Here is a 13,582-nt window from a genome sequence, read left to right on the forward strand (position 1 = left end):
AATTCGAAATAAATTAAATTAAAAAAAAAGGACCAATCATGAATGCGCAGGAAACAATGGAGGACCAGAAGGGAATTAATCCTGCTCTCCTAAACGCTGCGCATCGAGGGTCCAAAATGGAACAAGAATAAAACATGCGGGGAAAATTTAAAAGAAATCAGAAATTCAATTTAAACGCATTGCTAGAATAGGGGGACCGAATGCGCAAATAGACCATTTAAGGTCTGACGCGCGGATCCTGAGTAAACAGGTCGGGTTGTCGGGTTTCGGCCTATACGACGTCGTTTTGAGGCCATTGAAGCAGACCCTAAACGACGACATTTCATAGCCCTTATAAAAGCCAAGTTTCCCTTAAAAAATTGTGATAGCCCGAAATAGGGCCTAATCGGAATAGTGGTTTCGTAACCACAAATCCGAAGTGAAATAGTTTTATTTTATAAATTTTTATTACTTACTGATTGATTGAAATATTGTGTGAAAATATGGATAGGAAATTTTAATGATTTAGTGCCTAATTGAATTTTTAGGACTAAATCGAGAAAAATGCAAAGTGTGTCTAATTAGTGATTAAATGACTTAATTGAATTATTGCATGAAATTGGAAGTGTTTATGTGGCAATTAGACCATAAATTAGTGTTATGGACACAAAAGGGTAATTCTAGAAAAATATCTAAGTAATGGGTTAAGGGCATTTTTGTCCAAATTGAGAGAGACAAAATAAAGAGAAAATAAGTGTCCATCTTCTTAAAAATCAGAAGCTTGCTGCCGAAAGTTTCATGTTACCATAGCTAGGGTTCTTGATTTTTCTAAGCTCAATTGTAAGTGATTTCTTGCCCCGTTTTTAATTATTTTCGTATTTTTATGCTTATTGATGCTTGAATTTCATGTTTCTACTATTTAATTTAAATAAAATTAAAGTTTAAAAATTGACCCATTCATGATATAATTGTAAATTGATTAGTGATGTTAGATAATGAATGTTTGAAGTGTTAATTACAAGTTTTACTAGATGAATTTTGATGAAAATGTTGAAAAAGGGCTAAATTGTGAAAGATGGTAAAGTGTGCATAAAATTATGATTTTGTGAAATTGAGAGCTGTTATGAGCATGAAATATGATTTAGTGAAGTTTGAAATTTAAAAATCTAGTGAATTTTTTAAAAATCTAGTGAATTTTATTTTTACGAGTTTTGGGACAAAAGTGGAATTTTTGAAAAGTTATGGGGAAAAATGTAAATTTGCCAAAATGTTGTGTATGAATTGTATTTGAATGGAATATTGATAAAATGTATTAAATTGTGTTAATATAGATCAAGAAATAAGAAATAGTGGAAGTGATCGGGGAAAAGAGAAAGTTATCGACTAAATTACAAAAATAGTCGTTTTGCATCCGAGGTAAGTTACGTGTAAATAATAGTTATATTTTTATAAATTGTGAATTATATTTGATATGTGAATTAATATTCAATGTGGAAGGAAAATTATTCATGAATTATTCAAGTGTTAAAGTGTTGAAAATAAAGTGTTAAGTGTAAATTCCCAGTTGAACTTAGGAATAGAAATGGATACAAGTGACATGTCACTAGAGATCAGTGTTACAGTGTTACAGTGAGTCCTGGGTGCTGGGTGATCTAGCATGTGTTGCAGACACCTGATAGCTTGTGTGAGCAGGCCCGTGGACATTTCCAGTGTTATTGATCAGTGTAGCTTCGGCTACATTTCAGTGTTGCAGTTATGTGCTAAATCTCTACGTATCTGTGTATATTCCGAGTGTTCAACGGGATTAATAATGAGTTAAAGTGAATATGAAATGAAGTGTGTATGCAGGTACATTTGAAAAGAATGAGCATAAGTGATAAAGGTTAAGTGTGAAAATGTATATGCAAGTGAATTGGTAAGATTGTGCATGTGTAAGTGATTGAAATTGCTAGGAAATGTTTTGATTAGTTATATGTTAAAAGTGTTAATTATTAAATGAGTAATTATTGTTTACATGTAACTTACTAAGCTATTAGTAGCTTACACCTTTCTTCTTTTCCTTTGTTTTATAGTGATTTGAACTTGGTCGAATTGGGGATCGTCAGAGCTCGTATCACACTATTATAATCATCTCGATATTATGTGCTTTTCAAAATGTTTAAACTATGGCATGTATAGAGTCTTAATCATTTTGAGTATGTTCATATGATATGGCTAAGATTAGTTATTGAAATGGTTAGTAAAGATTATGTTTTGGTATTATGTATGTGTAAATGGTAGCTAATACAAAGAAGCAGTTTCTTTGACAGCAGCAGTGACGTGAATGTGAAAAATCACCATAAATAGTAGAAATGGAATTAGAGAGTTAATTATATATGGAATTAAAGCTTATCGAGTCTATTTTTATATAAAAGAAACGGTGTAGGCAAAGGAATTCTGTATTTTGAGATATTTGAATTTTAGTGAGACAGGGTCAGAATGGTTCTTGAAGTCCACTGTTCTGACTTTGGAAAATAATTATAAATTGTATAGAAATAATTATGGGTCATAATTTATATGTATAGATTTCTTAGTGAGTATATTTTCAAAAGAAACAAACGATAACCTTATATGAATTCTGTGCAATTAGATAATTTATTTTTAGTGCCAAGAGGTCAGACCTCTTGAGCTGTGAAACAGGGGATACTTTAATGAATAAACTGTACTAATTGGATAAGTAAAAAATTCTGAAAATTTTATGGAAAGTAGGAATATGAGTCTAGTTTCAGATAAAATTTACGGATTTAAATTTTGAGTCTCGTAACTCGAGTTATAATTAAATTAGTGACAGTCATACAGGTGGACAGTTTTGTTGTGAACAGTGAATTTAATTTTAAAATTAAATTTTTATGCTCCGAATTGGTAAGTTAAATTGGATGACATCTTGTACTCGATTCCGGCGACTGTCTCGGGTAGGGGGTGTTACAAAAATTCCATTTTCCTCTTTGATTCAGAAAAATAACAGAGAAGCTCTGCTAGGGTTCCTCTTTTATGCAGCCGCCGCCAATCGAGGCATACCACAGCCTCCGTCAATGCCCCGATCTCCAATCGCAACGGTGAGGGCACCAACTCGGTGATCTCCGGTGAAAAGGTAAGTTTTCTTTTCCTTTTCTTCTTTTTATTTAGGCAAAAATGAGTAAAAAATAGAGAAAATATAAAAAAATAATATATATGTAAATGAAAAATAAAAGAACGATAATCAACAAGGTAAAACAGAGAGAAAAAACACCTTTCTATTTCAAAAAGAAAATTTTGTGCTTATCTTTCCTTTTTCTTTCGGTCTCCCCCCTATTTACAAATTTTCTATGGCTTTAAATAGCCGAAAAAAAATAATGCCAATCCCCTCTTTTCCGTTATTCTGATATTGTCATCGGTTGTTTGTTGCTGTAGGTTCAACATGCGCGACGTGCGCGGGGCGGGGAGGAGTGGCGCACGTGTAGGAGGCTTGCTCCGATCCTTGCGGCGGCTGGAAAGGGAGGCTCCTAGGGTTTCTGTTTTTTGGTTAAGCTTTCGGCTAGGTTTAGTTTGGGTCAGGTGTTGGGCCATTCTAGGTTTAGTTGGGTCTGTTTATTAGTTTGGGCCCGGGCATTATTAGGTTTGTACAATATAAATAGTATATATAAATAAAATTATTACTATTTATGTTTAGTGATTTTTTTTGGATAATTTTGATTTTTTATTTGAGAGTAAAGGGTGAGAAGTAAAAGTTTAGGGGGAAAATAAAAAGTTTTGGGGAATAAAAGTTTGAGGAAAAATAAATAGGGGGGAGTAAAATTTTGAAGGGAAAATATTAAAAAAAAATTGGAGGGGGGAGGGTTTGGGGTAGATGGGAGGTGGGATGGGAAGAGTATAAAAGTTTTAGGGGAAAAGTGGGAGGAAGTAAAAATTTGGGGGGAAAATAAAAGGTTTTGAGGGTTTTTGGGAGTAAAATTTTGAGAAAAAATAAATGGAAGAGTAAAATTTTCGTGGGAAATAGATTTTAGGTAGATTGGGGGGTTGGGAGGGGAGGGGAGTAAAAGTTTTGGGGGGAAAGTGGGAAGGAGTAAAAGTTTTGAGGGGAAAGTAAAAAAGTTTGGAAGTTAGGGTAAAAATGTAAAATATTATAGTTTGATATTCGAATTATTCGAATTATTCGAGTTATTCGAATTCGAAAACTCAACTCGATTCGAACTCGAAATTCGAAAAAAAAATTCGAGTTGATTCGAATAACTCGATTAACTCGAATAACTAAATTCGTTTAACTCGAAATTCAAATTTTTTTCGATTTTTTCGAGTTAAATTGAGTTTTGCTCACCCCTATTCGCCCCTACAGATTCCCAAGTTTACCTCTCTATTTTATTTTTTTTAACAAGTGAGTTGTACCTCAAAATTTTCAAGCCGGCTCAAAAATGATTCAACTCAGAAAACTCTAACAAATTTCATTAAAAATAGATTAGATCTCATCATCAAATGTTTAAAATTAATCAATAATTACAATCCATCAATAGGCTTTCCCAGTGTATTGTTGACCCAAAAATCAGGCTTTTTTTATTTAAAGATTTTGGGCTGTAATATGCCTTTTGTGACACTACCCTTGCAAGCCCCACCATAGTTTGATTGATTACTCCTCAAAAACAAATTGCTATTAAACATGTTTAAGGTTGGATTACTTTTGGTTAAAAAAGTTGGAGTATTTTTCGAGAGAGTTTAGATAAGAATATTATATTCGAAAATTATGTTTAAACAAAAAAAATTTCAACTCCTTTAAAATATAAATCGGATTTGTGCTCCTATTATCGAGGCCCAAGCTATGCTGAGTCATTTCTCAATTTTGTAATATGTGATTTTTTATATATTATGTAATTTATATTACATGAAAATTATATTTATAATAAATTAATGTAACTATTAAAACACATGTTATGATAATAAATTGTTTGTGTTTAAAAGTTTTATTAAAAAATATATTAAAAATAAGACATATTGAAAATTTTAACTTTTAACGTTTAAATTTTTTTTTATTAATTTGGTCTGTTTTTAGTTAAATTTGATTATCAACCTTTTAAAAAGAGTAAAATAAAATTTTTTAATGAAAATGTTGACTAAAACATTGATTTATTAATGATGTTGGCGTGAAAACCAACGTGACGGTCAATGTGTACTTCATGCTAACATGACACTATTTATTTTATGTCATGTCAAAAAATATTTTAAAAATTATAAAATTCACTCAAAAAAATATAAAAAAATAAGAATTCAAAAATATTAGCATGAAGTACACGTAGATTGTCATGTGGGTTGCAATATTTAAAATATAGCATTTTAGTCGATATTTCCATTAAAAACAATATTTCATGTATGCTCTTTTTTAACACAATGCTTAGAATTACCCATAATTCCTCCCCAATTCATAAATAAGAGGATAATGCGCTTCAGCATACCCAAACTCATGTCCTCCTGCATTGACAATAATGTTCATACTAATTGAGCTAAGATTCAATCGATAAAAATTAATGAGTACTTAAAAAGTTTAATAAAAGTTGAACATTTTATTAACAAATAACATTAGTCTATACAATTTGAAACTACTAATTTTCAGCACTAATAAAAGAAATAAAATTTTCATGGAATAATCATGTTTATAAAGTTATTACAACAATGGTTGCAACAAAGAATCGATCCCATGCTTTGACTCTCACCCACTATCCCCACCACCCCCCCCCCCAAATAAAGCTTTAATTAAGAAAGAGAATAAATACAATCAAGCCCAAAAAAAAACTTGGAAAAAAATACCATAAATAAATGGTCAAATTCAGCTACTAAACCCTATACTTTGTGTATATTATGGATTTAGCTTTTGTATTTTAATCTGGTCATTTTCAATCCTTGTACTTTTAGAAATTGAAGATTCTAATCTTGGCTAAATGGTAACTATTAAATCCATTAAGTTAAATTTTGTTGTTTTAAAAATTTGATGCGTAAAACATATTATTACACGTGTAATGCTATGTCGACTTGTAATTTTCACATATTACTCACAAAAAATCAGTTAATAGATTTAACAATTGTCATTTGCATTAAGACTGAAATTTCAAAATTTAAAAAATATAACTACTAAGAATTATCTAATTAGAAAATATGGACTAAATCTATAACTTTACTGATAATACAGAATTAATAGCATAATTAACCAAACATATTTAATTGTAACCATTTGGTCTAAGACTAAAATTTTGAAATATGAAAAGTACAAGAGCTGAAATTGATTAAATTAAAGTACAATTACTAAATCTACAACTTACATAAAGTACAAGGTTTAATAGCAAAATTTACTAATAAATAAATCCAATAGCCTCAAATGGGCCAAAGAAGCCTGCACCGACCATCATTGAACTTTGACTAGTCGTGAAGCAACGACAGAAGAAGGTACGCGACGAATCCCTAGATCTGTTAAGCTCCGACTAGTGATGAACCAATGTAGCAGGGGCACCAACCAACCAAAGTACTGGGGTTGCCGGTAAGGAAACCAAGGGACTAGCCAACGCTAACCATAGACCCCCACAAGGCGGTTGGAAATAAAAGCCTCGCAAAATGATGACCAAATGGTTGAAGAAGGGGGCAAAATTCAAACCTTATTCTGCTTTTCAAGGGAATGCGACTCCTTCAGAAGAAGTCTTTGAACTCTTGATAAAGGCGGGAACAATACTTTCAGTTGTTGAGAGACAGAATGATTACTTAGTCGATGACACTTCAATACTTCTCTCAAAAGAGTTACCCTCAACAATGCTGAAAGATAAAAGAAATAAAAAAATAAACAATTAAATTGAAAAGAAAAGCCTCTCAAAACGACAACCATAAGGTCAAAGAAGAGAAAGGGGGCGGGATCCAAATTATATTTATATCGAAAGATGAAAGAAAAGAAACAAAAAACAACTAAACAAAAAAGATATGGCACTACTTTTATCTTTATAGATGGGTTTTGTGTATAGGAATAATACACGGTAAGTGACTTTCATATATAATCAATGAATAATACTAAGAATTATCTAATTAGAAAATATGGACTAAATCTATAACTTTACTGATAATACAGAATTAATAGCATAATTAACCAAACATATTTAATTGTAACCATTTGGTCTAAGACTAAAATTTTGAAATATGAAAAGTACAAGAGCTGAAATTGATTAAATTAAAGTACAATTACTAAATCTACAACTTACATAAAGTACAAGGTTTAATAGCAAAATTTACTAATAAATAAATCCAATAGCCTCAAATGGGCCAAAGAAGCCTGCACCGACCATCATTGAACTTTGACTAGTCGTGAAGCAACGACAGAAGAAGGTACGCGACGAATCCCTAGATCTGTTAAGCTCCGACTAGTGATGAACCAATGTAGCAGGGGCACCAACCAACCAAAGTACTGGGGTTGCCGGTAAGGAAACCAAGGGACTAGCCAACGCTAACCATAGACCCCCACAAGGCGGTTGGAAATAAAAGCCTCGCAAAATGATGACCAAATGGTTGAAGAAGGGGGCAAAATTCAAACCTTATTATGCTTTTCAAGGGAATGCGACTCCTTTAGAAGAAGTCTTTGAACTCTTGATAAAGGCGGGAACAATACTTTCAGTTGTTGAGAGACAGAATGATTACTTAGTCGACGACACTTCAATACTTCTCTCAAAAGAGTTACCCTCAACAATGCTGAAAGATAAAAGAAATAAAAAAATAAACAATTAAATTGAAAAGAAAAGCCTCTCAAAACGACAACCATAAGGTCAAAGAAGAGAAAGGGGGCGGGATCCAAATTATATTTATATCGAAAGATGAAAGAAGAGAAACAAAAAACAACTAAACAAAAAAGATATAGCACTACTTTTATCTTTATAGATGGGTTTTGTGTATAGGAATAATACACGGTAAGTGACTTTCATATATAATCAATGAATAATAGCATAACACTTTATTATTAGGCAAAATAAATAGTAAGTTTTGAGCGTCATCAATAAATAAATACTATTAAATTTATTTAAATATAATTAGATATCAATTATAATTATTATATTTTTCTCGAGTTTCAAATTTATGGTTTAGGGTTTATATTAGATTTTGAGTTTGAGTTTAGGATTTATGGTTTATATCGAGCTTCAGGTTTGAGTTTCATATTTTGGGTTTAAGGTTTATGTTCAAATAAAGTTCTTAGTATTTATTTACAAGCCCACTATTTTTGTTTTATTTCACTAGTGATGAGGTGTTATATTATTATTCATAGACAATGCATGAGTCGAGGGTGCATCAAATATTCACCCATGTATAAACTAAATTAACAAGTAAATAATGATAATAACTATTAGTGAAAATATTAAGAATAAGCTCAAAATTCTAATATTAGTCCCATACTACATGTAAGTTGTGGATTTGGTCCTTATGCTTTAATTAGGCCATTTTAAGAACTTGTAAATTTTTTTTTTAATTTTGAAATTTTAATCTTGACTCAAATTATAGGCATTAAATTAGTTAAATTAAATTATGCTCTTTCCTAAATCTTATATAGTAAACATATTAGCATATAAGTAGTCCAGCTTGCTATTTCCATATAATATTTACAAAAAAAAAAGTCACACTATTTTAATTAATAGATTTAACGATTACCTTCTGAGTTAAGATTAAAATCTCAAAATTCGAAGAGTATAAGGACGATAAATGATTAAATTAGAGAACAGAGACCAAATCCACAACTTAAGCATAATTTTCATCTACAATTTGGGTCAAGACTGAAATTTTAAAATTTAAAAAGTACAAGTACTAAAAATGACCAAATTAAGATACAATGACTAAATCCACAATTTATATATACTAGATGAACTATGTAACATCCCTAACTCGTATCCGTCACTAGATTAGGGTTATAAAGCATTACCGTACAAACAAAACATTTAAACATACATTCCATTCATTAACATAAACATATTATAACCCAATCATTCACATTCATATCGTCCCTAAATCGAGCCTTCGAGGCCCTAATTATACCTTAGAAACAATTCAGGACCAATTTGAAAACACTTAGAAACTTTAAGAAAAAGATACGAAATTTTGACTACAGGGGTCATACGGCCGTGTGGCTAGGCCGTGTGCCTCACACGACTGAGACACACACCTGTGTCTCAGGTCGTGTAACCTTCGAACTAGGGACACACGGCCGTGCTACACGTCTGTGTGCTAAGCCGTGTAACTCACTGACTTGAATGCAAAGGAACCAATAGGGGACACACGCCCATGTCTCAAGCCATGTGAACTAAAATCTACCTATAAACAAGCCATTTCAAATCCATTACATGCTTAATCATTCAACCTTTTTTAGCACACTTTAAAAGGGACCTTAAACAACATCAACACACAATTAAACATGCTCAAAAGCATACCAAAACAAACATCTTAAGTGCCTAACCAATGTGGCCTCATTGACACCACATTTAATTCATCCATCAACAACCAATATACCATTCATAAGTACCTCAAATAAAGTTCAAACATTCAAATATTTGAATATCATAAATGCATAACCTATATTAATCATTCCCAGCCAAATTATCAACCAAAAAGGCTCAATGAATAAGCTTCTTTTCATTTACTAATCAAACACCTCAAGTATAATACCAAAATGACCAATTCAATAAAGCAAACACTAAGTGAAAGTATTTCATTACAACTCCAAACATGTATTTACAATCATTTAGAACTTATAGGACTATATTCTCCAGGATTTACTAAACAAAAGGATATCATCTTAATATTGACATTCTAGGTACATGCCAAGACTCAAGAAGAAATACATCACCAACTTTGAGTATAGGATTTGTCGTGGATGTTGAGACGTAGAACAACCATAATACCTAACCTGCAGTCAAATAAAAAAAATTCAAGCAGTAAGCAACTATTGATCTCAATAGAACTCACTTTCAACTATTAACCAGAAATTTACATTTCACAACATATAAGTACTCTCATGAATTTGGTTACCTTACCAAAATTTATAATCCAACAAATGGCACCTGGTGCCTAACAGTTAGATCGTGAATAAGGTTTTGCGCCCAGCGCTAGCAGTTTAACTCGACAAGATCATTGGTGTACCAGCACTAGTCAAACGAATCGACAAATTATTGCCCCCAGCGTGTAAGACCCCTACCCGTTTCCGTCGCCGGAATAGGATACGAGGCATTACCAGATTTTACTGAATTAATTTTTCTGTTATTACTAGTTTAATTACTATTCATTTATCGAATCATGTCATGACGTCCCTTGGATGGGCCTCCGAAGCCTAAAACATACATTGGGACTAAACTGATATTAAATCGAAGCCATAAGAAATTTTTCGCAAAATCTCAAAGTTATACTTACTCTAGCCATACCAACAGCTAAGTTACAAACATTCATTTCTATGTAATATTGGTATTTAGTCTATACATGCCATTCTTTCAAAATAAGTCATTTTCAAATACCAAAAGATATGGGTTGATAGTGTGATAAAGCTCCGACTAATCTCCAACCTTCGAGCTCCCAAGCACTACAAAATAAGGAAAAGGAGAACGGGGTAAGCACATTGTGCTTAGTAAGTTCATGCAACAAGAATTATACTTACCATATTATACACCTATCATTTAATAACACAAGCACACATCCAATTCACATAAACATATACCTATCACATACAAACTCAACTTTTGCATTAGTTAAGTAAACATCATATAAATTCATTACAAAGACAAATGATTGATGAGCTCATCAATTCCATATTTTCCATTCCCTTGTTATTTTTCCATATTTATCCTGTTGAATTTCCCGGAATTTCGATGAATTTTCATATGTACACTTTAGTGTACAAATTTGGGTCCGTCAATTCATATTCATGTGCGCACATTTCTATTTTAGAGAGCACACTCCCGCGAACCTCATCCTTACAGCGAGATTACCAGCCCAGGCTAAATCCCCTATAATATAAACTCATAGAGTATTGTCGGGATTACCAGTCCAGGCTAAATCCCCTGCAACGACAATTAGTCCAATGAGCTTGGATCTGAATTACGAGTCCAGGCTAAATTCAGACCCTAATTCGAATTACCCGTCCGGGCTAAATCCATTTTCCACATATTCTTCGAGAGGGCTATATCAGAATAGGATCACCCGTCCGGGCTAGATCCTTTTTACCGTCAATTTCTTTTCAGAGATCCATCGAATTTTCCTTTCATTCAACCGGATTTATTTTCTCTTTTCATCAAGAATATCAATAATTTATCAATTATCATACAATAAACATCTAAATCATATACACATCAAGAAAAATATATTTCAAGCATTTAAGAATATAATTCAAGTTACACGAACTTACCTCGACACTTGTTCGTAACCAAAAATCTACTAATCCCAAACTTTTTATTTTCCTCGATCTTGCTTCGTATTTGAATTTTTCGGATCTAAATAAATAAATTTAATCATTAATCTAATACTTTTCATATTCATATGTAACATTCTCTATAATTCCATTATTATTTATAGTGCATTCAAAGCTGTCTCACTGAGTCACAGTTACTAAATTATTTATACCTTGAGCTACGGAACTCCAAATTAAGATCTGCTAATTTCCCCTGAAACTATACTCACATATATTCTTACCATAAAATTTTCAGAATTTTTGGTTTAGCCAATAAGTACAGTTTATTCTTTAAAGTTTCCCCTGTTTCACTGTTCGACAGTTCTGACCTCTTTTCACTAAAAATTAATTATCTCATTGTACAGAATTCGGATGATGTTTCTGTTGTTTCTTCTTAAAATAGACCCATTAAGGATTCTAACCATATAAATTATAACTCATAATAATTTTTGTACAATTTTTAATAATTTTCCAAAGTCAGAACAGGGGAACCCGAATTCCTTCTGACCTTGTCTCGTAAAATCTATTATATCTCATTATTTACAATTTAATTGATTAAACCATTTCTTCTATAAGAAACTAGACTTGATAAGATTTAATTTCATATTTTATTAATCCTTTAACTCAATCTCTACGATTTTTGGTGATTTTTCAAAGTTAGACTACTGCTGCTGTCCAAAACTGTTTTAGTGCATAATGTTAATTACCATTCTTTCCCTAAGCTTTCAATAAATGATAATTCCATCTCTGCTCAATTAACCTCTCAATTGAGCTGATTTTTCTCAACCAACACTTTATTCTATCACTTTAAACTACTTTATAACCTTTGGAAATCAGAATTTTAGTACTAGACTTTAATTCCAAACTTTTTCACAATTAAGTCCTACAAATCAATTTCTATTGAAATTACCTAATAAAATCATCTCATAAACAAATTAAAGCTTCAATTTCATCCTATTTCATCATAAACTTCTAGCACATATTCATAGCAACTTTCAAATTCATTCATAAAATCAAAAACTAATGAATTTAGTAATAGGATCTAGTTGTAAAAGTCTTAGAAACACAAAAATTACAAGAAAAAGGCAAGGATTAACTCACTTGGTGCAAAAATTATGAAAAACCAGCTTGAAGAAACCCTTAGGACGTTTTTTGGCTGATGAGAATGCAGAAAAATAAAGAGAATTCTAGATATTCCACTTTAGTCCTAACTTTTAAAGTAAATTTTGCAATATTCCAATTTTACCCTTAATTCTTCAATTCTCCTATTTTTCTCAGCGTATGCCGCCCAAAATATCTTCTTTTGGGCTTATTTGCAATTTATGTCCCTCCTCATTTAACAATTGAGCTATTTAATCCTTCTAGTAACTTTTACACTTTTTTTCAATTTAGTCCTTTTCACTTAATTGACTACCCAAACATTAAAATTTTCTAACGAAATTTTAAAGTCATATTACCAACACTTCATAAATATTTATAAAAATAATTTTGACTCGATTTTACGAGATCGAGGTCTCGGTACCTTGTTTTTACCCAATTTCTTCAATAATTTCTTTTTCTAACTAACCACTAAATCGGTAAAATTCTTCTATCTATATTTTTATACGATTTTCCTATCATATCAATATTCATGCAAAAATATTAAAATAAATTTCTCTTTAAATCGGATTTGTAGTTACAAAATCACTATTCCGATAACCTTGAATTTGGGCCATTACACAGCACTAGTCAGATAACCGACAATAGTTGTGCCCAACACTAGTTGAACGGATTGAAAAATTATTGCACCCAGCACTGATCGGATAACCAACAATAGTTGTGCCCAGCACTAGTCAAATAAACTGACAGAAAATTTGCGCCCAGCGCTAGTCGGATAACCAACAGTAGTTACTCAATCAAAATTCCATAATATTACATTCCTCACTCAATATCTCTTTTTATATAAATCCATATACTTCCATTCACTTGAATTAGCAATTATGTTAGAGATATAATAAACATGAAGTAGCAACTAAATTAATTAAATCAATTTATAAAGTTCGAGTTTAGGGAATACGAACTTACCTTAACAAAATAGTCGTAATAGTGAGGCCGGTAACTACTCCGTTACTTTAGTTTTTCCACGGTTCATGTTCGGTCGGTTTGCTCCTT

The sequence above is a fragment of the Gossypium hirsutum genome, chromosome D13 (assembly GCF_007990345.1).
Source record: "Gossypium hirsutum isolate 1008001.06 chromosome D13, Gossypium_hirsutum_v2.1, whole genome shotgun sequence".
In the NCBI taxonomy this organism is placed as follows: domain Eukaryota; kingdom Viridiplantae; phylum Streptophyta; class Magnoliopsida; order Malvales; family Malvaceae; genus Gossypium; species Gossypium hirsutum.